The sequence below is a fragment of the Fukomys damarensis genome, unplaced genomic scaffold, assembly GCF_012274545.1.
Source record: "Fukomys damarensis isolate Sample0158 unplaced genomic scaffold, DMR_v1.0_HiC HiC_scaffold_17, whole genome shotgun sequence".
Lineage (NCBI taxonomy): Eukaryota > Metazoa > Chordata > Mammalia > Rodentia > Bathyergidae > Fukomys > Fukomys damarensis.
This window is the reverse complement of record NW_022900929.1, coordinates 17077263-17102825: the sequence shown is the minus strand read 5'-3', so window position 1 is coordinate 17102825 and position 25563 is coordinate 17077263. Positions and strand designations below refer to the sequence as shown.

The 25563-nt window shown below is 44.5% G+C and overlaps 1 protein-coding gene and 1 long non-coding RNA gene across 3 annotated transcripts in view; one reads left to right on the top strand and one right to left on the bottom strand.

The window, feature by feature from the left end:
- Positions 1-8067, top strand: part of LOC104858664 — a 15858-nt gene extending 7791 nt beyond the window's left edge. Inside the window, exons 2-3 of the long non-coding RNA XR_779192.2 lie at positions 3016-3294; positions 7869-8067. This is a non-coding gene — a long non-coding RNA (uncharacterized LOC104858664). The remainder of the gene's footprint in view (positions 1-3015; positions 3295-7868) is intronic.
- Cux1 (cut like homeobox 1) overlaps positions 1-25563 on the bottom strand; it is a 353130-nt gene that overhangs the window by 272685 nt on the left and 54882 nt on the right. The gene's annotated exons all lie outside the window — the stretch shown is intronic.

Sequence of the window (25563 nt, the reverse complement as noted above, 5' to 3'; positions counted from 1 at the left end):
GGGGACTCTGCAGGGATCCACTGTGCTTCATGACCCATGCTTGCAGACATATGCGAGCTGACATGAGGTGCCAACAGGGGTCTCCAAATTTAACACCATGCTGCCACCCGCCACCACAGAAACAGATTGGCACAGCGAGGAGGAGGGACTGAGCTTCCACAGATCTGCTGTGTTGCCACCACCCCAGATGGGCCTGGTCAGATTTAAGGCTTAGACTCTGACCAAGTCCTTTAAAAGCAAAACTACCGCCCAATCCTTTTGAAGGAAACCAAAGAGTTCCTTTCTCAGGGTATTGGGACAATGCAGAGCTAAGAGATGACTATTAAACATAACCCAAATATCATCTTATCATCTATAAATCTGCCTGTATTCAGAGTGTTAAATATAATGACGCATTAACAAGGGAATCTAATGTGTTGAGGAGAGGTGAGGGGGGCCTAAAATACAGAATCCTCAATCTGTGAGTTATAAATCACACATAAACAGGAGCAACGACAGTCCCCACATCTGAAAGGCATTAAGTCACAAAGAGTAAAAAGCTGGACCCAACCTAAAATGTTCAGCAAACAGTGTATGTGACATGGCTACTCATGGGCCATTCTACAGTGGTTTAAAAAAATGCATGTACTATATGGCATGGGATAGTCCTCAAGACCCACACATGCAAAGATCAATGACACCCAGAGAAACTTAGGAAGATCCTGCCTCAAAATAACAGAAAAGGCTTAGGCTGTAGCCCAGTGGTACAACACCCTTGGGTTCAATCCCCCGGACTGCAAAATCAAAAAAAAAAAAAAAAAAAAAAAAAAAAGAAAAGAAAAAGGTAACCTTAGCATTGCTTAAAATATTGATTATCTATCTATCTATCTATCTATCTATCTATCTATCTATCTATCTACCTATCTGTGCCAGTACAGGGCCCAGTGATCTCCAAAGAGATACACAAGAAACCTGTAACTGTGCTTCCCCCTCAGGAGGAACAGAGAGGAGGTGACTTACTTCTCAGTACTTGCCTTTTGACTATTTTTTGCTATGTGCACATTATTATCTAGTTGGAAAAATGACACTATATATTAATTTAAAAATCCTGCTAGCTTGATGTGGCAGCACATACCTATAGCTCCAGCTAATGGAAAGGCTGAGACAGGAAAATCACTTGAGGCCAGTAACTGGAGGCCAGCTTGGGCAACATAAACATAGCAAGGTGCTGTTTTAAAAACATAAAAACAAAAACTCTGCTAATGAGAAAGTGTACATACACATGTACCTATAGAAATATCCAAGACACTTGCCTCCTTTGGTCCTGGTCTCAAAGTGTATCTGTGATGGCAAAGGCCTGGAGTGGACAGTCTGAGTCTGATAATTCAAAAAGTGAGCTGGAGTATAGCTCAGTGAGAGTGCATACCTAGCACGTGCAAGACCTTGGGCCCCATCTGGATCCCTAGCACGAAAAAAGTGAGGTGAGCACATATTGTATGAAAACAACAGCTGTTTCGTGTCCAATGTCCTGCCCATTGGACACTCTTGGGTTCTGGGCAAGGGCGAGGGGAGCAGTAGTCATACCTGGTCACAGAAACACCATCAGGCCCAAATAGAATCTTCCAGGGCAGAGCAGGCAGACCCTGGACTCCACAGCCCAGGTCATGGGAAGGTGGCAAGGCTGGCAGCAAACCCACCAACTCTGAACCTGGCATTTCTAATAAGGTCAAAAGAGCTGGAAAAGTTACAGAGAAAATTCTGACTAGGACAGGTGCCTAACATAAAAGGGTGGGTTTTAGTTCAATGTAGTCATTGAATGGTAGATATCAGGCAGAAAGCCAAAGTCCAAGGGAGGACCTTGGCTCTGGAACCACATGGTCCCTGGGCAGCCACGCAGCTGGGTCCACCACACATCCCAGCACTTGCTGGCCTCACTGGCTCAAGTGTGGACTCCATCAATGCCATTCTCTTCATCTCTCAAGGCTGCCGCACAAACTGGGGCTCCAGAAGAGCTTCCAGAGCTGAGACAGGGTCAGGAATATCCACCAGGCGATCAGACCTGGCTCTCACTGAGGGGACAGATTGCTGACATCTCCCCTCCTCTGGGAATCCAAGGGCTGCAGCAGCTAGGCCTCACGCCAGTGTATGGTGGGTGACTGCCCTGTTTTTCTCTGATTAGAATCTATGCAGTGCCTTTTCTCATGTCTCGCATATCTCAAAGGGCACACCTCCTAATAGTCTGTTTCCCTTTGCTGGGACTCCAGCCTCTCAGCCAAGTATTAAAGATAAAAACTACCATGTGACAAGCTATTTAAAATAAATTGGGGAGACATTTTTAAAATTAGCCCCTTAATGTCAATGATCAATCTACAACTGCTTAAAAGCACATATGTCAGGTATGTGTTGTAACCAGGGATTAGGGGTACCTTCAAGTCCCCTTTCCCCCAATTTTGCTGAGACTGTCTTCCTCAGAGCCAGGTCAGGCCTTTGAGCACTCTCTACAAGCTACAGGTCAGGTTCCGATATTGTAAGTCTTCTCTGGCCTGCAAAAGAGTCTCTTCACTCTACTTTCGCCCCTGGGCCATGACACTGGCAATACAAGCAAGGTACTCTCTCTAAATTCTGTCTACTTTTAATCCAAAGAGTTAGTACACTGACGTTCCTTGGGACTGTCAACTCATCAAACAACAGAACCCAAAGAGGAATTTTAAATGACTATTTGTTAAAACTAGGATGGCTTGTGCACACTGCGAAAGGCCAACAGGGTTACTGCATGGGCAGTCTATGGGGAATTTTTGTGTTTCCAATAACAGAATGATTTGGACAAACAGAAGGTGTTCTGGGTCGAAATGGTGAGGGCCCAGAGTCACCTACCAGCCTCCTATCATTTCCTGCACATACACACACACACCTCACTCCTAAGGTCTGGAGTTGGGGGTATGGCTTGGTGGTAGAATGCTTGCCTAGAACATGTGAGGCCCTGAGTTGGATCCCCAGCACTGAAAAATAAAAACTGAAACATGTCATCTTTTATAGGGCAACATTAGAAAACCCTGGATACATCCCTACGGTTGCTTGTGGTCAAAAGACTTCCCTTCTCTGGAGATAATTAAGATGATGCATCTTAATTCGTAGTGCCATAAATGCTACATCAAGGTTAATTTTTCTGTACTATCAGAGCCAAACACTTAGCCACAGCCCCAAATTCATTCTGCTACCAGCATTCTCAACCAAAGTGGGAACTCTGGGAATGCTCAGATGAACCAGAGGTTGACCCTGACTGGCAGATGCTCGTGATCCAGCAAAGGAAACCAGGTAAGTATGAAAGACCAGCAAGACAGAAGGAACCAAGCTGGTGGGACAAAAACAGAGGAAGAGATGAGGAGAGAAAATCCTTCCTGCAGAAAAGGTCTGTAAGGTTTTGTGAAAGACACCCATTTTCACTGGGGTCTGTGGACTAGTGGGCTTAGTCCCTATCATCTACCACAGGGGAAGATAAGGAGCTTTGTCACAGATGCCTAGGCAGACAGTGTGGACACAGCCAAGTGCAATGTGGAGCAGAAGCAAGCATGTCTTTGACATGGTAGACAGGGACTAAAAGGGATGTGGACAGACAAGCAGGAGGGGGAGTTGTGCTCAATTAGAAATGCAAAAACCATCTCCAGAAGCAGGTACATTTACAGTGATGAGCTACCCATTGCTAATGCATAGACACAGGCACAGAGGAGTTCTCTTGAGAGCCTGACTAGAGATTTTAGCAGGGGAACATAGCTACTTGCCTACCCTTGACCAAGGAAACAGTCCTTCTCTATCAGGGGTGGTCATCCTCTTCAACTGAGCACACAGCTTCCAGAGGGACACACATGGAGCAACGAGGGGGGAAGGAGTTACCTGCTTAGCCAGCTGGATCAGCTGAATCAACCCTAGCGATCAATGGGTGACAGATGTCACAGCTAGATTGCCCTCACAGCCACAGAGGAGTTCTCTGAAGGCTTCACAAGCATCAAATCCCTTACCATACAGAGGGAATGGAGGGCACTCTCTTGGAAGTTTGAAAGGCCTTCCATGTCTCTATGTGAGCACATAAATGTATTGCCTACTAAAAAGTAAACACTTCTCTTTTGAAATCTCTCTTTCCTTATAACAAGTACTAGGCTTCCAAGGACCTAGGAAGACCTCATTCCCAGCTAGGTGCCCCCAGCCAAACAGTCTCTTCACAAAAGCCTCCACTTAATGGAGAATCTCAAAGTCCCCAAAGTCAACATCACTGTTTCCACTTACATATCATTATTTTATAAGTGGAACACCAAGTGTGACTCCCCAATTGCATATATTTTTACAGACCCTGAAGCTCACCCACCACCTTCCCCCATACAACCTGTAGCTCACAGCTCAGGCTGTGGTCCTTAGTTCCATGTTGCTACACATGCAGTCAGAGTGGACACCCTAACTCAGAAACCACAGTGCTGTGGAATCAGGATGACCATCAATGGAGACCCTCTGGAACAGCCATCAGTAGCATAGTTGGGCCAGTTAGAGGGAAGACCTGCACCAGAACTACCTGACCACACACTACCCCCAGACTATAAGCTCCTAAAGACCTGGCAGAGAACTGGGGTCAGGAGCTCAACATGAGGCAGGAAGGAAAGGGAATGTCTGAAGATGAAAAACTGGACTCAGAGCAGACAAGAAGATGCTACAGCAAGGTACACTGGATGTGCACAAGGAACTTCTTGGGAAATCTGACCAGGAGGAAGCCCCTTTGCTCCTAAGGCCATATAGTGGGGGGCTGTAAAGTGATCCAGAAACAATACCCCTCTAAGAAAGGGGACACACCACATCAAAGCCCCCTAAAAACTTGTCACTCTCTTACACAGCCCTCAGTGGTATCCCTGGGGGCCCCTAGTAGGACCATCCAGGACCTCTAGCCTTAACCTGGCACTCCGGCCTCCACTGTGTCGCTAGACAGCTAGCTCCCCTGCTTCCCCCAAGCTTCTGCATTTTGCCCACAAAGGGATACCAGCCTTTTGCAAGGCACTGGGGCATATCACAGGTAGGAGGGGATGCTTGCTAAATAAAAGAATAAGCTAAAAGTGGGGAAAGGTGAGGTAAGATATACGAACTGCTGTAAAAGAAGTCCAGAAAAAAATACAAAATGGATTTGAGGAGAAGTGATTATGTTTGCTTGGGAGAGAAAAAAAGAAACAGCTTTATGGGGACAGAAGCATCAGAGTTGGTCCCCTGAGAAAGAGAGTGGGGTGGGGAAGCAACCAGGTAGGGAGAGCCATGAAAGGAAAACAGGACAAATTCAAGGACTAGCCAGGCTTCCCATGGGGGAGAGGCAGCTGCAGGAAAATAGCACCCAAGTCTGTGCTGTATGTGGGTGCAGAGACGTCTGAGATGATGCAGGAGGCCATGGGGGCTGAGCAGAAAGGAAATGGGGTGATGGAGTCAGCTTCTAAGGTCTCGCAGCCTCTAGCTCAGCTTCACAAGACATAAGGTGGAGCCTCAGAACAGTGCTACTTGTTAAGAATAAGGACAGTAAGACTACAGAGGGCCTGCCTCTGGTGCCAATTGGGCCAGAATGTCATTATGGTTCCACCATATACAAAGGAGCAAGACAAAACAAGGGGGTTAGAAAAGTGAACTCCAGCAGGGCAGACACTTCCTGCTAGAAGGGATTTTATCTACTCCATCTTGTACCCCAGCAGCCCTGAGAAGGCAGACTCTAGAAGTGAATCTAGGGGGAATGCCAACCGTTCTCCCTAGGGCAGGGCAGGGCAACTCTGGTTCCTGGCCATACCAGGACAGAACCCTGCATGTAGTACCTGCTCAGTAAACACTGCCTGAGTTGGCAGGAGGCCAGTAAGCTGGCTGGGTTAGTTTCTCTGAGATTTCCAACCCAGAGAACACAGGCAAGAGTGGTGTGTGAATAAGTCTGCCTTGAGATTCATTTTCCAGTGATCTGGGTTGGGGAGGAGGTATTAAATAAGAAACACTATGCCCTTCAACCTTTGCTGAGACTCTCTGTTCAGGGCAATTAGCTGTTTTCTCCTTTCCATGGAGATTAGGGTTTGATGAGCAAATGGACTCCTCCTGGCCTGATCTTGGGGCCACAGTGGCTGACTGTAAATATTGTAGTTTGATAGTCCTACCTCAATGGATTCCACTCCCCAGCACACCAGAGAAGAAGAGATAATGTCCTGGGTCCAGGAGCGGGAGGAGGTGGCAGCAGGGTGGTGGAGAGGGAAAGGCACTGAACTCCTGCTCAGAGGGACAAGTATGGAGGTGGGTGCCTAGAGACCATTAGTATATGGCCTTCAACAAGCCCCTTTATCTATGGGATGGGTGCAAATGCTACCTGCCCTGGCAAGGATCAGCAAAAAGCTACATAGGAATCCAGTGAGTATCTGTTACAGTTCTCACTCCTGTTCTCTTGGCCCCACATACATCTGCAGGGGAGCAATGACTCCCACAGTGGGCAAAGAGCAGGCACCACTTGGAAGCTGCTTCTAAGGATAAACCCAACTGCACTGCTCCCCCTCCCCAAATCAGACAGCAAGAAAAGGCCTGGTTTGTTCCAATTATGTGAGTTTTAGACCATGCCTGGACTTTACTCTCCAGTGGGGAAAAAATAGAAAGGTTCTAAGTTCCTGATCCAGGGATTCAGCACTGGGTAAGCCTCAGGAACCTCACCAGAGCTCCGTGACCTGGCTCAGCTACTAACCTACAATGAGGACACTCTAATACATAAATGCCCAGTCCAGGAGGGACCTTGGCAGTTTCTCTTTTCCTTGTGCTACTCTACCTGAACCCACTAAACATAAAGGTTATTTCCCATACTCTTTTCATGCTTAAAACAGTGTTGCATGTCTGCTGTGTACTCACTATTTCTTCATTTTGGGAAGTGACCTGGTAATAACTCCAATCTCAGAAATTTAAGAGAACAGTTGAATCCAGTTTACACTTACTGTCTGGGGGCAAAGGCCACGTGAGTGAATCACTGACCACATATCAGGGAAAGTGATGTTAGTGCTTGGAGAAAGTGATAGGAGGTAGAACAGAGGCAGAGGAATATGGTGTGAAGGAACCGGGACAAAGTAGAAAGAGACAGAGGTAGGAGCAAGATTTCTCAGTGTATGTGAGTATACAAGTAAAGCTTTTATTTTGGACAAAGTGAGTATGTTACCTCTTCAGAAAGTTAAGACAAATAAAACTAAATAGACTAGCCTAACAAAAGCTTTAAGTACAAAGTTGTCACATAAATCCTTTTGTGAATTCCTCAAGACTGAGAAATTTGAATAGAGAGCCAATATTTTATTTTTTGTTTTTCACTCCATCAAAAACCCACTATGCAAAGACAAAAATGCCAGATGTATCCACCAAGACTTGCACTACATATAATACTTGCTAGACTCTCATTTAAACAGTGAGACATGAGAGACGGTGTCTCGGGATGCATAATGAAATACACGAGGATCAGACAGAAGAGTCGCTAAGAGCACTAACGGGCGGCCAGAACCAGGGGAGGGAAGGGCATGATGCTTTTCAACTCCAAGAGGGGACTCTGTTTTACCAATTAATTGGACCATATGAAATTCCTGATAGGGGACCATTTCTGAGCTACAAAAGTGCCCACTTCATAAGCACAATGCTTCACTGCTGCCTCCTGGCCACATCTCAAAACCACATGAACACTGCCAGCAGGCTCTGTCTTGCAGACACAAAGGGCTCCAAAGCATAGCAGCTCACCGAGCTCTGATCTTTGGTTTCCCCAAGGAGCCCCAGGACCCTCCTCTGCTCTCAAGACCTTAGCTGCACCATTTGGGGGTCTGCTCTTGGTATCTGACATCTCTATTTGCCTGAGTTCTCTACTGCTTTTTCCCTAGGTTTCTCTTGTTCCTGGGTTGAAGCGGAACACTCTTATGCGCTTCCTGTGTCCCTAGGCCACACTACCCACCTCCCCCTACAGCACCCACACTGAAGAATGGAAAGGGGACCACTGTCTCTCCTATGGGCCTCAAGATGAACCTAGGAGAGAAATGGCCACAGGAGTTTCACCGCTGTGGTCTCCAAACAAGGAAACTGAGGACCTACATGCATGTGACCTGTCACTGCTATAAATGCTCCAAAGGACAGCTTCTTTGGTGTCATGGTTTTTACTATACCTTTTTCACTTTGTAAAGGCAAATTTTATACATTATAGACTCTTAAGTGTATACAATGATGTGATACATACTTAATACATATTATCTACTGTCATATAAATTATAAGAACAACAAAAACTTGTTAAATTAAGAAATCTCCTTGGCTGGGCATGATGGTGCAAGTCTAATCCCAATGCTCAGGAGGCTGAGGCAGGAGGATCACAAGTTCAAGGTCACAGTAAGACTGTCTCAAAACAGGAAGGGGGAGGGAAAAGGGAAGAGAGAAGAGGGAAGAGGGAAGAGGGAAGGAAAGGGGAGATAAAGGAAGGAAAGAAAGGAAAGAGAATCAGTCCTTAAAGGTTATTTGGGGATTCAGAACTCATACATCCATTATCCTGCCTAGCTCAAAGAAGGCCCTCTCCCCACACTGCTGCTCTGGCTGTAGGGCCAAGCTAGATGCCAGAGTGAATATATAAGCACACACTCCACAGCTACATCAGAATGGAGAAGCCACAGAGCTGAGAGATCTCTAGTGGGCTGACCAGACAACCAATTACTCAAGACTCAAATGAGGAACACATACAGGAACCCTACTACTCAAAATGGGAGCCCTGGCTGCAGGGTGCTGTGTGAATGTAAATGAAATAAAAAGTCTGGTTTCTCAGCAGTAGCAGCCAAACTTAAAAGGGTCAGTAGTCACAGGTAGCCAGTGGCAACTGTGTCTGATGATTCATATGGAGATGGTCCCATCAGCACAGGGAGTTCTAGCAGGTGGTGCCGTCTAGTGACACTTAGGGTCTTGAGGGTTAACAGTAGTAGCCAGTGCTAAGCAAACACTGCCATACCATTTCAGGCAGGAAAATAAGGATTAGGTGGGTGTCTGGTTTTGTCCAATCACCCAGGATGGGGTGGGGCTGAGATATGAGCCCAGATCTGGGTGATTCCACAGAAAACCACTCACCACCTCTTCCCCATACTCCGTCTGAATACACCTTCTCCAAGAAACACGGGTGGGGTGGGGTGGCATCAGTTTAAAAAATGAGACAAGGACAGGGAAGCCATTGTGTTTTAATCTCAAAATAAGTATGCCACTGCCAAAAGGAATAACCCTGATCTCATCTACACTGGTTAAAAATGTTTTCCTCCTAAAGTATTTGTTTCAGAAATAAGCCTTTAATTTGAACACTTTAGGAGCCAAAATTTCTGTCTGTTGAAAATATTTATCTCCATTGTTTGGCAAGAATCAATTTGTTAGGGCACCAGCCACTCTGGCAAAGGTTCCCTTCCACTTCTCTGGGAAAATGCTGGCGGCAAAGCTACCCTACAGCTCACTCAGGCTGGGGATTTAGCTCAGTGGTTCCGCTGCTAGCTCAGACCCAGGCTGTGAATAAAAACAAACCTCCAGGTCAGTGTATGCTGTGATGGACAGAGATGCTGTGGGAGTCCTTAGGAATATGTAACTGGGCTTGGTAGACTATTGGCTGCTGATGGCTTTCAGAATCAGAACAGATTGTACTTCATTATTTTGCAAGTGGTAGGAAACTGTAATCCAATATTTTTTTCCCATGGGGAGCTACTGAAGTCCAGGGCATTAGTAAAGTCTATGAAGCATCCAGGGCATCTCAGACTCAAGCAGCCCAGGCTCTATTCTGGACTAGGCTCCTCCTCACTATTCGAATTTGGACAGGTCACCTGAATCCCTAAGCCTTAGTTTTCTTGTCTGTAAAACACACCCCTTACCTTATCTCATGGTCACTGGAAAATGACATGACAAAGTAATACTTATCAGCTGGAAAAGTTGCATAGCACTAGTGCTTATCTTTGTGGATTAGGAACCATCTACCTTGCACATTTGGCTCCCTTTTTCTGGGTACTGCAGGGGTGCGGGGTGCTTAAGAAACAGATCATGAAAGTTAAAAGCAATCACAGTTTGAGGTGAAGTGCTAATAACTTCATTTTGAAACTGTCAGGTTGGGTTTTTTTTTTTTAATCACAGCTGTGGCTTGCACCAGAACTCTACCTGTAGCTGTGTTCCCTTCTCACATTTTAATTAGCAAATAAAAACTCCAAAAAGCTCTCAAAATGATTTTGCCTGGAATTTATAAGTAAAAGTTAAAAGATGCCAAGTAGCTCCTGGGGAAAAACCAAACTAGTAACAGACATCTATCAAGGCAGAGCAAGTTGAGCAGGAGAGCTTATTCCCAGCCAAAACATACCACCTCTGAACCAGCTTTGATTTTATTTTTTGCAGTTAGTTTTTAAGATTTTTCTGGGCCATATCTGGTTGTGAGGTTTACAATATCCTGCCATTGGTTAGAAATTACTGCCAGCCATAGAATGGCACTTGCAGGACATAGGACTGAGTGTCCCCAATAATTCCTGTGCTCTTGCCTACACTACCTCTGCTGGCTGCTATCAGGAAACCTGGGTACTGAGCACCAACTGGTCATCCTGTATGAGAGGTTCAGGTGGTAGAGACGAGGTTTTAAAGGGACCATTTAAATCCTCAGTGTCACTGTACCTATTCTAGACTTGAGGGATGTTCAGGGAGGCAAATGCTGCTCCAAGAGCTGCCCCAGAGGTGCTGCCGCCACTCATTCGCCCACCCTGGATCCCAATACTATAACTCCATCCTCTCCAGAGCTTTCTAAAAGATAGTCGGAAGGGCTCTTCAGTTCAGGCTCAACAGAGCTAGCTAACAAGCTACTGCTAACTATCTAAACTGTGCTGAAGGATGAGGGCAAACAATTAACAAGCACAACTACAACAAGCCACACCGCCACACACTGAGACTCCTTCAGACCCAGTACAACAGCCAGTGCAGTGCCCCACAGAGAGTCACCTTTCATCTTAGAGGTCTCTTCTGGACTCCCTGGGGGATGGCTCCTTGAAGCAGGAAATTATGCCAATTATAAAGCATTCCCAATCTCTGTCTGACTACTCCAAGATCAAGTTCTTATCACCTGCTTTTCTCTAACTCTATATGTCAGTTCTTAATTACACAGACATCAAGATTTTTCTTTATCAAACTCAACAAAGTGACATTGCTTGTTTTGGCCCAGGAATGGCACTGTCCTGTGCACTTCATGTTACTGTGTGTCTCATGACTTCTTGAGGGGCAGATGGAGGAGAGGAAAACCATCTGGCTTGGGGGGCAAAAGGTGGCTCCCAGTAGTGTGCTCTAGAAAAGGACCCTTGCCAACCTGTCCTATCACCACCTCTGCAGGAATACCCAGAGCTTGCACATGAGGATGGTGTCCTGTGGCAATGAAAAGCCATAAGGCCAAACAGCCTCACCACAGCCTCCAGCTGTGATGTCTGAGCCACAGTCTATGGAGGGAAACTGCCTTCCGAGCCAGTGAGCACCATGTTCTACAAGGCAATGTCAACAGAAAAGAAATATGCCAAAGGTCCAAAATGATGATCAAAGTTAATCTTCAAAAGCAATCATTTATATGTGCTATACGTGCTAATTCTGGAATATGCACCAGTGTATTTATTATATCCAGATTTCAGCAAAAATTAAAATAACAGTGACTTCCTGGTTTCCTTCTACTATGCCCTGTTCCTAAGTGGTCTGCCTAACAGGTCTCTCTGGATTTCTAGACATCTGCACCAGGATGAAGGAACTGCATGTGACTGGCAAGAGAAAAGGCTCAACATCTGTGCAGGGGAATACCTGACTGGGCAAGGCCTGATCTGTCTGACTGCAAAGGCTCACACACACAAAAAAATGTGCCAGGTTTCGAGAGGCACTGATGGAGTTTACAAAAGCACACCCATGTGAAAAGAAGTCCAAGAAGCCAGGATGAGGGACAGGTCTCCAGCCCAAATACTCCATGAAACTGCCATACCTGTCCCCACTTACTGTCCACTGACCAACTGCTACTGAGCTTTTAACAACTCCCTGTGGGGGGGACAGAGGAACAGGGCATAAAAGGGCCTACAAACTGTCCTGGTGCCCAAGAGCTCATGCTTTACACATAATGGGACAACTGTAAGGGAGAACAAAAAAGGTACCAGATTGCCTGGTGTGAGACACAGAGAGATGAATTCCTGTTGGGAAGTTCGGAGAAGACCTCATAGGGAAGTAGCTAGTGGTAGTCAAGATTTCACGTGGAAAAAGGAGGGAAAATTCCAGAACATGCAGAATGGGTAGGGGTAATAAAAATAACCACAGAGCCAGTTTATAAACTCATCCTTTAATCGCCATGACAATCCCACAAGACACTACTGCACCCAAAGGCTCTGAGGTCACACAGCAAGATCACAGGGGTAAGATCTCCTGCATCAGAAACTGCTCCTTCCACTGGAACTCTCAGAAATGAAGTGGGCATTTGGCTGATGGGTGAACCGTGGCCTGCAGGAGCACAAGAAGGCAAAGACTGGAGGGTCCTGATTCTAAGGTTTGGGCTGTGTCTTCCTTGTGACGCAGGTGAAGTCTGTCTTCAGTTTCCTAGGGCTCTCCCTCTATGCCCTGCTTTCATGCCCTCTGATAGGGTGGTTGCCTCGGGTTGCTAGAGCCCATCTGCTTTTAACAAGGAAAGCCCCCTTACTCATTACCTCAGGCCAAAGTCACTAAGCAATGTGGCCAGTGGACCCAAGAAGACAGGTAGGGGTGCCTCATCAGAGACCTGGAACATGGGCCTGACCCTGCCAGCAGCTGTAGCATAGGCTTTGATCATCACTGTCATATTTTGGAAAGACCCTGCTGGCAGTGTGGTAGGAAGAACAGATGAAAGGGAGGAGAGGCAGCAAGCAGGTCACTGCAGCTCAGTCAGGAGAGGAGAGGACAGGAGACAGTGTCATGAAGGGTACAGACATTCAGACCTCCCTCCTGTTGAGCAGCCACCAAGTAAAACTTACAATGAACCAGCTTCATGGAATCAAATAAAAATAGGAAGCAGCACCAAGAGGAGAAAACAGGATCTACTAAAATGGAATTGTGAGCCTGGCATCAAGCGGCAGCTGAAATTTCTTCATCTCCGCAACTGCCAGCTTTCACTCTCGTCTTCCCCTGCCTCAAATGTGCCTGGGGATCCCACAGCCAGTCGGCAGCTGACCTGTCAAATCTGACTTCTGGAATAAAAATGGAAAGGCCAAGTGGCAGCCGTAACATGGAATTTCCTTATTTTTATTAGTTTAAGGCTCTTAAAGAGTAACTTTTACATTGGGGAAAACTTCTCAAATATGTACTACTTAAAACAGAGATCCGGTTACCTCTCACATGTTTTCAATCATTCTGCTTGCCAATTTCACTAGTTATCAAAAGACATTTGTGGTTTAAAGCAGGGGATGGGCTCTCTCCAAGGGCATCTGCCCTTCCGATGGTGACCTCATCCCTTGGATCCCTGACCTGCTGAGGCTGCTAGGAAGGCCTGATAGACAGGCTGGGGTATGTTACTGGTTCTCACTGGCAAGCTGAGTGGAGGTGGGAAAGCAGCATAGTCCACTTCAAACACTGCTGCTATAGTGACACTGGGGTAAGGATTTGGGGGTCTGTGTTTATCTTTTTTGGGGGGGTACCAGAGATCAAACTTGGGTGTCCTTGTGCTTGACAGCTCAGTGGAAGAGTACTTCCATACATGAATACACACACACACACACACACACAACTAGTGATAAAAATCTAGCTTTCTACTTTACTGTTGTCACTAGTCTATGTTCCTCTTGAAACACACATACAAGATCTTCACACTAGAAGTCAATTTGGTTTCTCAATTTTTGACTCCTATATCTAAACTAATAAGACTTGGAATGTCACAGTACACTCTGGGGGTTACTCAGCATTGACACTGGCATGAAAATAATAAAACATTTACTAAACCCACAACAGCAGCAGAGTCTCACTCTTTGCTGTTGGAAATCTCATTAACTCAACACAATGCCTCTGAGCTCCAAATCAAGCCCCTTTGTTTTTTTTTTCCCCCTCACTTTATGAATGAGATGCAGCCAGGGGTGCTAAGCCTTTGAGGGTGTCCAACGACATGACATCTAACAAAGTGATGCAGAAGTGGTTTGCAAACTCATTTCAAAAAAATGAAACACATTTCTGCCTTCACATGTGTAGCCTAAGAGTTCTGTTTGAAAGGAATTCAGAGAAAGGTCTAACAAGAAAGGGCAGGTGGGATGCTGGCTGGAAGGAGGCTGTACTTCAAGACAATCATGAGTGTAGTTCTCCTGCTGTCAGAGTGGCACAGGGGCCATTTGGGGCTAGGCCTGCCCTTATTCTCCACAGGGACCAACTGCTACTGCCTGAGGCAGAATGGATAATGCCGACTGCTCCTACGGGAAAGTCTGTAAATTGCTGCTATGAATTTATTCTTTCCCCACAATCACAAAAAGGCACATAAATCCTCTGAAACAAAAACTTCACATTGAGTTTCTTAGGGACACACAGCTCCAAATTTCCCAGCAAAAACATTTTATTTTTAATCAAGCTAATTTTTTCATTTGAAACCTGTTAATTCCATGACTGAGAATTCATCAAGTTTCAGACTGGAATTAATTTTAGCAACTGCTTTATACCAAAAATATTAGTAGATGTGGCTGTGTAACTGGCCTCACTTCACACACTGTTGCTGTGAAGTCTGAACGCGTGCCTGTCCCTTCATACAGTACAAAGTGAGCTGATGAGGACAGCACTGGGCACGCTCACATGGTCTCCCAAGGAACACAGTTGTCGGAAGCAATGGCAGCAACTGTCCCTGGGCCCATCCACACAGAGCTGACTGTGGCTTTCCTGTGTGGCCCCCCCAACATGGAGAGAGACTGCCATTTCCCTCTGCCACTTAACCTCCATAAATGCAGTCTGATGACACACTTGTTGTGTGCAGTCATTGTTGCCACTGTGCCTTTCTTTACTCTCATACTTGCTCAGCCCCCAACCAGCATGGACAACTCTACCTACTGTCCTCAAACTGATGGCCAGAGACACCCACTAGCAGTCTGCTCTTTGAGACCCGGAACCTGCTTCATTGTAGTGGTGACACAAGAAAACTGACACCCAAGCCATCAGCAATTCATCCCCTTATGTTCTACACAAGCTGGGAAGTCCAATTCTGCGATATCTCTAGCAGTGCAGGCCTGATTAGCAGGCTGCTACAGGCAGCTACCTTGAGAAGCTTCCACCTTGAGAAGCTCAGAATGTCATCGGCCCTCTTAGTCTACTTCCCCTGGAATTCTTTAAGAATTCAGGTTACGCTGGGTATAATGATGCATGCCTGTAACCACAACACTCTAGGAGGCTGAGACAGAAGGATCACAAGTTTAAGCCCAGCCTGGGCGATTTAATGTCCTGTTGAGCTCAACAAACAAATACAAAAATGGTTGGGTATAGCTTAGTGTGAAGGCCCTGGGTTCAATATCCAACACTTAAAAAAAAAAGTAGGTTGCTGAGTCTTTCTGCAGGACAACCACCCAGCAAAGCTCACTGACTTCTCATGCACAGGAACAAATGTTCTCCACTATCCACGTGAGACACCCCTGTCACGTCCACTTCAAAGCCTCAGACTCCTTTATCCCCTGTATTATCCAAGCCAGGCAGCCCAACCAATGGTTTTTCTCCCTGTCACTCCAATCCTCAGAGGAGGCACTGAAGAAAACTGACCACCACCACCCTGGGAAGAGGCCCCTCTAAACTGCCCCCTCCTAGCACAGCTGCACTTGGGGACTCCTAGCACTATGGGCCCTGCTACTGAGAGCAGCCACTGCTCCCTGTGCTTTCCCAAGCCTTGTCCTTGGGCAGCCATTAACACTTGTGCTCTCACAAGCCTTGTTCTTGGCAGGAAGCTACTCTCACTGAACTCCCCTCTCCCCATGACCCTAAAAAAGACCCAATAGCCTATTGGAGAACAGCTGGTCTGGTCTCCAATGCCAGAGTGGGTCCCTCTCACGTTTGTTCTGGATAAACATGTCCTGTTGAGCTCATACCTCTATTTCTTCTTTTCCTTTTTCCTAACAGCCACCGGCCTTAGCCAGGCTCACCAAATCACCAGAGCATGGCTATAATGGGGCAATCTACCTGACCAGTTCCACCTTTCTCAGGTAATTTCTAATATGTCCAGCATCAGAATATGAGAAACCACCTGGCACTCAAACAGGATGAGTGGTTAGAGGACAAGCCTCAGTAAGGCCACCCTGTCAGCATCCATTGGCCAGCCATGCTGCAGACACATCCGACAAGTGAGCCCACTCTAGGGAAGGAGAAGGAGAAACTATGCTTCAGTTCAACACTCAAACCAGGTGCACGTCTCCAAGGCTATCAGTTCTGAGACATCTTACAAGAGTCCCCAAGATATTAATTGGTTCCCTTCCCTGGCAGCACTATTCTACCACAAGATTTACTCCAGGTCAGTTTAAGACCAGCATTAAAGTGTGACGTTATGAATCTGAGAGGCTGCAAAAAATCTAAGGACTGCTTTGCATTTGATTTTGCATCACCATAGTCCTTCTATTCTTTAGAACTTCGGCTATAATTCAAGTCCACAGATTTGAAATTCTGGTCACACCTTTCATAACTTTTGAGGAATTATAACACTGTCATACTTGCAAGATAATCTATTTTTTTTTCTAAAAACCAACACAACCTACAGTAGACGTTTTTTCCCTAGCAACCCACCATAGTGATGTGGGTCCGTGTTTCTTTCTGGGTGCCCCAGACAGCAGCATGTGCTAGGAGCCAAGACTTTGTCACTTATTTATAATACCTCTGAGGCACTTCCGGTTCTAACTTGAATATATATTTCACACAGTACCAAAACTTTTAAATACCCACAAAAAGATTTCATTTTTATAGGCAATAAACATTAAATCTAAAGGACTGGAACATAAAAAGTGCTTTAATACCACATAAATTACCTTTCCCGAGACAGACTAAATCTCCGAAGGTTTTTAGGACTGCAATATAAATTTTTATGGCAAATTATCTACATAGAAATTATCTGCATGAGATGCACTTTCACTTCTGCTCATCTGCATATTGCTGACAATCTTTCCAATCACAATGGCCAATCTAATTTGGGAACACACATGTAGAAGAGAACACAAAAGCCTGGGTTCTACAAAAATGCCCTTCTTCCTCCTGCATGCACATCACTGACATAGTTCATTCTCTCCCTGGTTTACCTGAGAGTTGGGCAAAGGCTCCTCCCAAAAGAGATTGTTGCTTAGAGGATGCAAACACGGTTCTCACAAGTTTCTCTGGCCAACCAGCCTTACTCCACAGCCCTGGAACCAGTGTTCCCAAGAACTTTCTATCCACAAGGCAAATATTTCACACATGGTTTTATGTTCTAGATTAAAATTTACAAAGAAAGTATAAATTAGTACTGCTCTATTAAAATGCAAAATATGATGTCAATCAGTAAATATTAGTGAGTTATAAAATTTACAACCTGCCTCCAAATTACAACAAAACAAAACAAAACAAAACAAAATTGTTTCTGTTCCTTCTCAGAGCTATTTTGTAGTAACATAACAAGGAAAACTAGCAAACATACCCGCTTTCAGGTCTGCAATTAATCTTAGCCAGCTGTATGAAGAAGAAAAAAAAGAAAAGAAAAGATTTCTGGAAACGTTCTCCCTACTGGCTTTATTCAAATAATAAATATTAAAGTTAATTTTTTGTGTCTTTTATCTTGTTTTAGGTCCTTTAATTATCTAAAAATTTAAATACAGCTCTGCTTCATTTTCTTACAGGGTCTAATTAAACAAAAATAGATCTAACATCACAAAACTCTCCACTGAAATGAGAAGACACACTTTGGCAAAGGGGCACCAATTTTAACTGACTCTAGCTTGGATCTATAACCATTAACAACAGACTGATAAGAAGGGGAAACACAATTTAACAACATTTTTCAATTAAACAGTCACATTCTTCTGAAATAAAAATCCACATAGATTTTAAAGCTGTGTGTAACACAGTAATCATGAACCCATTTCCTCCGGCTCATTGCAAAATTTTCTTGTTGAAGTGGCAATTTCTGTCTTGGACTCTAAATGAGGGTAATTAAAAGCCCACAATAAGTTCTAGAAAATGGAACAACCAGAAGACACTGGATTATGGTGCCAGAACACTCTGTTTTGCAAATGAAGGAGGTAACATTTTCTCTCCAGATTAAAAGACACTTGATGCCAACTAACAGCAGCTTGTGTAATCTTATTTAAAATGTGCTAAAGCATTACACCACTTCACCAAATGGGAGGAAAAGGAGTGAGATCAAGACTAAAATTAAAAGAACTGGACCTGCAGATCACTTCTAGGCAAGGTTTTCTTTACAAATCGATCTATCTTTTGGTTTCCATAAGTCAGCACAAAAAGCACATGGGCAAACTCTTCATTTAAGCTTCAGAAAGACACTTCTGGAGCTGGCTCATTCAATAAGCATTTAGAGGCACTCACCTCCCACAAGTCAATGTGTGGACATAAAAGCTATGACAGGCACTATCCTACCCACACGGGGGTTGTAGTCTAGTCCATGTGAAATAAAACCTGGCAACCCAGACAAAGACCATTAACATCAGCAACCACAGAGGCTTGCAAATAATTCAACTTGACATTTATTGACAATATAAATGGATTAAGCAATAAAAAAATGAGCAGGCATCTCCATACAGAAAGCCAACATCCATACCAAATGACTTTTCAAAGTCATTATTTCTTCGAATTTGGGATGAGGTAAAAATAAAGGTCTGCTATCCCCAAATTTATATTTGAGCCCTATACCTCCAAATTTGTAATTCAAATACTACTGTCTTCATGAAGCACCACCTGGCCAGCAGTCACTGGGGGATGTGTCACAACCTGGGTGGCTTTCAGTCATTATTGGAGTGACTTCTTGGCCCAAATGAATCCAGCTCTGAGAAGGAAGAGAGGTTATCTTCGTTATCTTTTGATTCCCCACCACATCTAGCACAGGTTAAGATACCCATCAAAGAGCGGGTTCTATTCAACCCCAGGCCCCAAACAGCTGACTTCCCTGATCTGGAGTCCCAAATACAAATACAACAATTAAAGAAAGTATTTTTGGTGTCTAAATCAAATAATTCAATGTCTTTGAGAAAAGAATTACAGGATCCATAAAATTCTCAAAGATACCACCATAAGAAGTATTCAAAATGTGATACAAAAATCATATTAAAAAAATCTGCTAAAAATTCTAACACTAAATAAGAATTAAGACATCTTACTTAAGTGACAAAAGAAGAGTTAAAAATAAGAAGCAAGCAACAGCCTAAACAATGTCAAACCACACTTCAGAAATAAAAAAGATCTCATGCTAGTGTGCAAAGTGAGAAGCAGGAGACGGTAATAGTCATAGTCACAAAGGGTTCAAGGTTAACCTGTCCAATTTGTTAAACAATAACCAAATGATAGGATAAATACAATTTAGAAAACAGGAAGGTAGATTTACGTTCTAGTTGTGAGTGAAAACCATCCACAAACTAGAAATAAACTGGTTTTTATTCTCCCTCCAGCACTGGAAACTGAACCCAGGTTCTTTATACTGAATTACATCTTTAGTCTTTTATTTTACTCTTTAAAATTTATTTTCTTACCTTAAGAGAGAGTCTTGCTAAGTCACTAAGGTGCCCAGGCTGGGCTTGAACTTGTGATCTTCCTGCCTCAGTCGCCCACAAGTGCAGGGTTTACAGGTGTGTGCCACCACTCCAACCCTGCTATTTTTGAGCCAACCTTTTATGTAAGTTTTACAAAAGGGTCACTAATTTGCTCCATGACCTGCAAAAGTAGCCACTTAGAACTGTAAAGCATGTGTTTCACTCTGATCCCAAGAACAAATTTAAGGCCAGGCTTTACCAGAGGCTTGACTCCCATTGGAGGGCAGAGTTGGGGGGTGTTCCTGCTGGTGGGCTCTGACCCCCAAGCTCTAATGCTCTCATTTGGATCATCCTCTGAGATTCCTACCCTTCTCCAATCTGTCCGTTGTGGTGCTGGGCTGGGGTTGCTGCTATGAACAGACAGGCTCCCAGTGACTCTACTCTCAGGATCAGTGAACACTGCCCCCCCACACCCCCACACCCCAAACAGCGGATGATCCTATACCCCGCCTCTCTGGAATGCTCCTCCTCCAAGCTGTCCTGCCTCTGGCCTTCTCACTCTCTGTTAGTCCTTGGGGGAGACACTCAACTATGCACCAACAGCCATGGTTCCACTTTCAGGGCAGCTGTGTCTCTGCTGCAAAGACCCTGGAACCCTCTCTAGGCTCAGTGGAAACCCTTGGATTTCCAGAAAACAGCAGGAGAAGAGAACTTCAGTACCTTGCAGGAGACCGGCAAGAAGACTACTTGCAACCACAGAGTTCCTTCTAGGGCATTATTCCCAGAATGGTCTACATGCACAAATGTTCTTCAAGAAAAAAACTGGTCTGCTCTTCCCAAGACCTGCACAAATCCTTTAAAGTTGGATATAACTAAAAACCTGATGGAGGGAGGAAAGCCAAAGAGCCATGTGGAGACAAAGCTATAGAACAGGGAAAAAGGCACCAGATTAGGTAGTTCTTCCACAAACCACTGGAGGATCCTTTGAGGAAACATGTTCTTCCCCTTAGCATTAATTTTCTAATCTGTGCAAGTGGGGTGAAACCAACTTGGTAGGTTGTTTTTCTTTTCAAGAACTGACTGATCCATCTCCTAGGTGTCAGATCCTGGAGAGGAAGGAAAAAGAATGCTGAATTCACTCATTCATTCACTCCTGCAAATCAGAATCTAAAATTTCCAGTGAACAGGGTATCAAGCTGCCAGTGCAGACAACGAAGAACACAATAAAGCAGCATGCAGACATGTATCAATCTAGGAACAAATCTGAATTTATTTTTCAGTAGAATTAAATGAAATAAATTATGGTGCTAGGTACTAGGAAGACCTGTAGTAACGTGTACTAAACTTGTAGACCCACAAGGAGCCCAGTCCTGGAAATTCTTGTGTTCCTTTTTACACACCAGAGGTTTCTTGATCTTGGACATGTCCCCTGGAATGAGTGTACAACAGAACCCAAAACTGCTGAGTTACATATCAACCAAAACAGACCCAAGAAGCAGTAAGCTTCTGAGCAAAATGAAGATCACAGGTGTCGCCAGATACGGTTGTAGAACCTGGTTTTTCATTCCAGTGTACCAATGGGAAGGAATGTCACCTGAGAACAAATCCCAGAGGATGACACCATCCTCCTACCACGTCCTACAATGCAACTATGAGTGCTTCCCTGCTTACTGGCTTCCCCAGGGGTTCCCATGGTTTTGGGGGGGGCACAGGGCAAAAGCCTCAGGGTCATGCAGATGATCCCAAGGCAGTGTAGATGCTTGTGCCAAGGATATCTTGTACCTTCTGTGAATTCTCAGTTTACAAAGAGCGAGGACGAGGGTGGTTCAATAGAGAAATGTGGAAGAGGAGAGTAAATGGCACCAGTACCACCTGATCACCCTATTTGGGAGCTACCTGCCAGAAACCTTCTCCACTAGTGAAACCCCTTCTAAAGTTCACTCCAAAAATGTTCCACCAGTCCAGAGCTCATGACACCCAAAAAGGTCCCTCCATAACCTTATTCCCAGAATATATGTTCTTGGGTCTTGTCTCATCCTTAGGACAATGGTGTATGTTTTTCATGCCAAGGGGACAGGGTAGGGGGAGGACTGCAGAATGGCTGAGACCCTGTCTCCTCTGTCCCCAGGAGCAGCACCTGGGGACCTTCAGCATATCTCAAATTTAAACACAGAAAATGGGGTAAGCTCTCAAATGTTTCTAGTCACAAGCCAATATGCCCTGAATCAATAGGACGGACAGAGAAGCAGGTAGTGCCCAAGGCCTGCTCTCTGCACTTTTCCACGACAGACTCAGGGAGAAAAACCCAGCTGTAGCTAGGCTGATTCTTGGACAGATGAATAGAGAGATCTTAGAATGTGTGCTGTGTGCACACAAGGAACTCAAATGGGACCTGGGGCTGCAGCAGGTGAGAATACCTGTCAGGCTTGTTCCCCAGTACTGTTTGCAGTGTCACATCAGGAAAACACTGAGCAAAGACACTGGGCAGGCCATGCAGGGTCACCGAACCTGCAGCACCCCTGGAAGGTAACTCCACATCCGGGTCTACCAGGAGATCCAGAGAGGCCTGAGGAACTTCTCACCCATCACTCCCCACATGTCCTCCAAAGCAGAATGGGGACCCTGGGCCAAGCCACACTGGGGATAATTCCAGACCTGCCACTTGCTCACGAGGACCAACCATGAATCCTCCCAACACTTCAGTTTCCACTCCTATAAAATAGTGGTAGCAATGGCATCTACCCTGTGAGCTTAAGAGGAGCCCCAGGTGGATGTGAATAGCTCAGACAGTCCCTGGCACAAAGGAGATGTTCCTGAAGAATAAGCTGTTGTTGTTATGTTCTGAGCCAGCAGCTTATCAGGAAACGCCAGGCAAAATGTCTTTGGAAAACATTAATATTTACAGACTCATTGTTGGGATACAAAGAGGAAATCCTCCTGTGGCCATAATTGCTCTGAGGTTGGGGAGCTGAGCCCCAGCCCTGGTAGCACTGAACTGGGCTTTCAGGACACAGGTACTCTGCAGGCTGGGGTTTCCTGGATCAATTCCTCCCATCTTCGGCTTCTCTCTTCCTTCCTCTCTTGATCTCCTATCCCACAGAGGAATTTGCTGCTCCAACACCAACAAACTTCCTGTTGAACTGGCATGAGAACAAGTCACATTTGACCTGACTCAAACACCACAGAGGGGTTGATTGGCTCTCAGGGTTGGAAACCCTCCCAGCCCTGATGGGGACAGCCCTGCCCTGAAGCTACCAAAACTCCCCAGGGAACAGAAAGATGCCCCCAGCCTCCAGCCAAAGCAAACAGACCTCAAGGTATTGATGACATCCACGGCTAGTGTGTAAAACTAATTCAGTGCAACAAGTATTTCTGCTACAGAGCTGCCAAGGACTTATGGGGAGTGGAGAGGAGGCACCAGTCTGAGTGATCAGGAGGAGGCCCTCGAGTATGCTGGCCAAAAAGACCGACAGTACCTCCAAAACCAGGCAGAAAGGACGCCCAGGATTCCAGAAGGCACTGGGGAAGGAGAGTGGGGGGCAGTGGGGTGGGGGAAGACAGCTTCAAATCACTGAAAAGCTCATTAAAACAAATCCCGTTTATCCAACATTTGTGATGTTATTGTGTAAATATCCATTAAGGTGCCAAGTCAAGTATTAAGCACTTCCTATGCTGAAGTCAATGTTCTAAAATGCACAGGACTTCACAAAAAGGAAAAAAATTAAAAGAGACATTAAAAAGAACTATCTGAAATCCATGAAATTGATAATCACATGTGTGTTTGCCCAGAGCTGTGCCAATTAGCTACTATACTCTGGGGAGAAGCCAGCTTTTCTGACACTGGTGGGGTGGGCATTACTGAGGTAATAAGTTTACCTAACCAAACAGCACTGAGCCTTTGAGATGAGGTCCCTGAAGGGCACAAGGCCTTCTTTCCTAGTCCATGTAAAAGATAATGTAGTAGTTCCCCCTCATCTGAAGTAGTTACAATTCATGGTAGAATGAAGTTTGAAAAGATTCAACAGAGAATTCCAAATATAAATAACTTTATTGTTTGTTAGTACTGGGGATTGAGCCCAGGGCCCATACACTGAGGTACATCCCTAACCCTCTCTTTTTTAAAATTTTTAAAAATCGTTAAGTTTATTGGTATAATTTACATACACATAATGCTCACTTTCATCATATGGAATTTGTACCTATATGTGATATACCTTGATTCGTATTTTTTCTCATTCCCCTCCTCTTCCTTCTACCCTTCTTACCTACAACAGTTTTGTTTCCATTTTATCTTTCTTGTATTTTTTTCTTTCCCTTCTTTCCTATCCTGCTTCCTCCTCCCTTGTGCTCCTTCCCACTGGAACATTTTCTATTTCACAATATCTATTATGTATTTTGGTCCATAGTTACACCTTCGGTTTCTCACCCCAGAGAAATAATACAATATTTAAACGTCTGATTTATTTCACATAAGAGTATGGTCTCTATATGCATACGTTTAGCTATAAATGTCTCAAATTTATCCTTCTTTATGGCTGAGTAGTACTTCACTGTATAAACCCATCTTCTTTATCCATTCATTGCATGGCGGGCATTTGGGTTGTTTCCAAGATTTAGCTATTACACACTGTGCTGCTATGAAAACGGGTGTGCATACATCACTGTGGGAAGCTTTTGCATAGCAAAAGAAATCACCAACAGAGTGGGGAAAAAATTTTGTCAGCTGTTCCTCAAAGGACTGATATTTAGAATATATAAAGAAATTTTTAAAAATCACACCCCCAAATTTAAAGACCCAATGCAAAAAATGGGCATCTGAGATGAAGACACATTTCTCAGATGAAGAAATATAAAAAGGCAAATAATATATGAAAACATGTTCAACATCACTGGTCACTGGAGAGGTGCAAATAAAACAATGCTAAGATTTCAGCTCACTCCAGAAAGAATGACTATTACCAAGAAATCAGCCAATAACAAATGCTAGCAGGGTTGTGGGGAAAGAAGAATACTTCTCTGTTGGTGTTCTCTGTAGTGTAGACTGGTATAACCACTGTGGAGATTCCTCAAAGAAATTAGAACTAAAGCTTCCATTTAACCCAGATATTCCCTCTCTTTGGTATATTCCTGAAAAAAAAATTTTTTTTTTTTTTGAGACAAGGTCTCACTAAATCACAAAGTTGCCCAAGCTGAGCTCAAAATTGTGATCCTCCTGACTCAGCCTTCCAGAGTGCTGGGATTATAGATATGAGCCATCACACCCAGCAACAAATATATATATATAATTCTTAAGTTTACATTGCATACCATTATGAGTAGCATGATACACTCATGCTACCACTCAAAGCAACCATCTTACTCTGAGACAATGGGGACATAAATCATCTTTTGGTCCAGCATATCTGTGCTGTATGTACCCATCCATTAGTTATTTAATAGTCTGTTATCAGATTGATTGGCATGGTATCTCAGTGTTTCTATTTTTCTATTAGTTATTGTGCTTAATTTATAAATTGAATTTTAGCATAGACTACGCTTGGTATCATGCATACACTGAGGATCTTGGAAAAGAAACCCCATAGACAAGGGAAAACTGCAATTGCTGGAAAGAAAAGCACAAATCTATTAACAAGAGAGGAGCACATGGCTCTGGAATCAGGTATTCCTGGGACTTCATCAGGAAGACCCTAAACAAACTACAGATAAGAGACTGCAAACCCAAGACAGGGACCCTGCCCCTACATGCCTTAAAGAGTCCCTGGCACACTGCAAGAGTTCCATAACATTGGCTAATAAAAGCACAACGATAAATAAAAATCACTTTATGAACTAAAGCCAATTTTGTTCTGTATGTACATATTATAAAAATCTCAA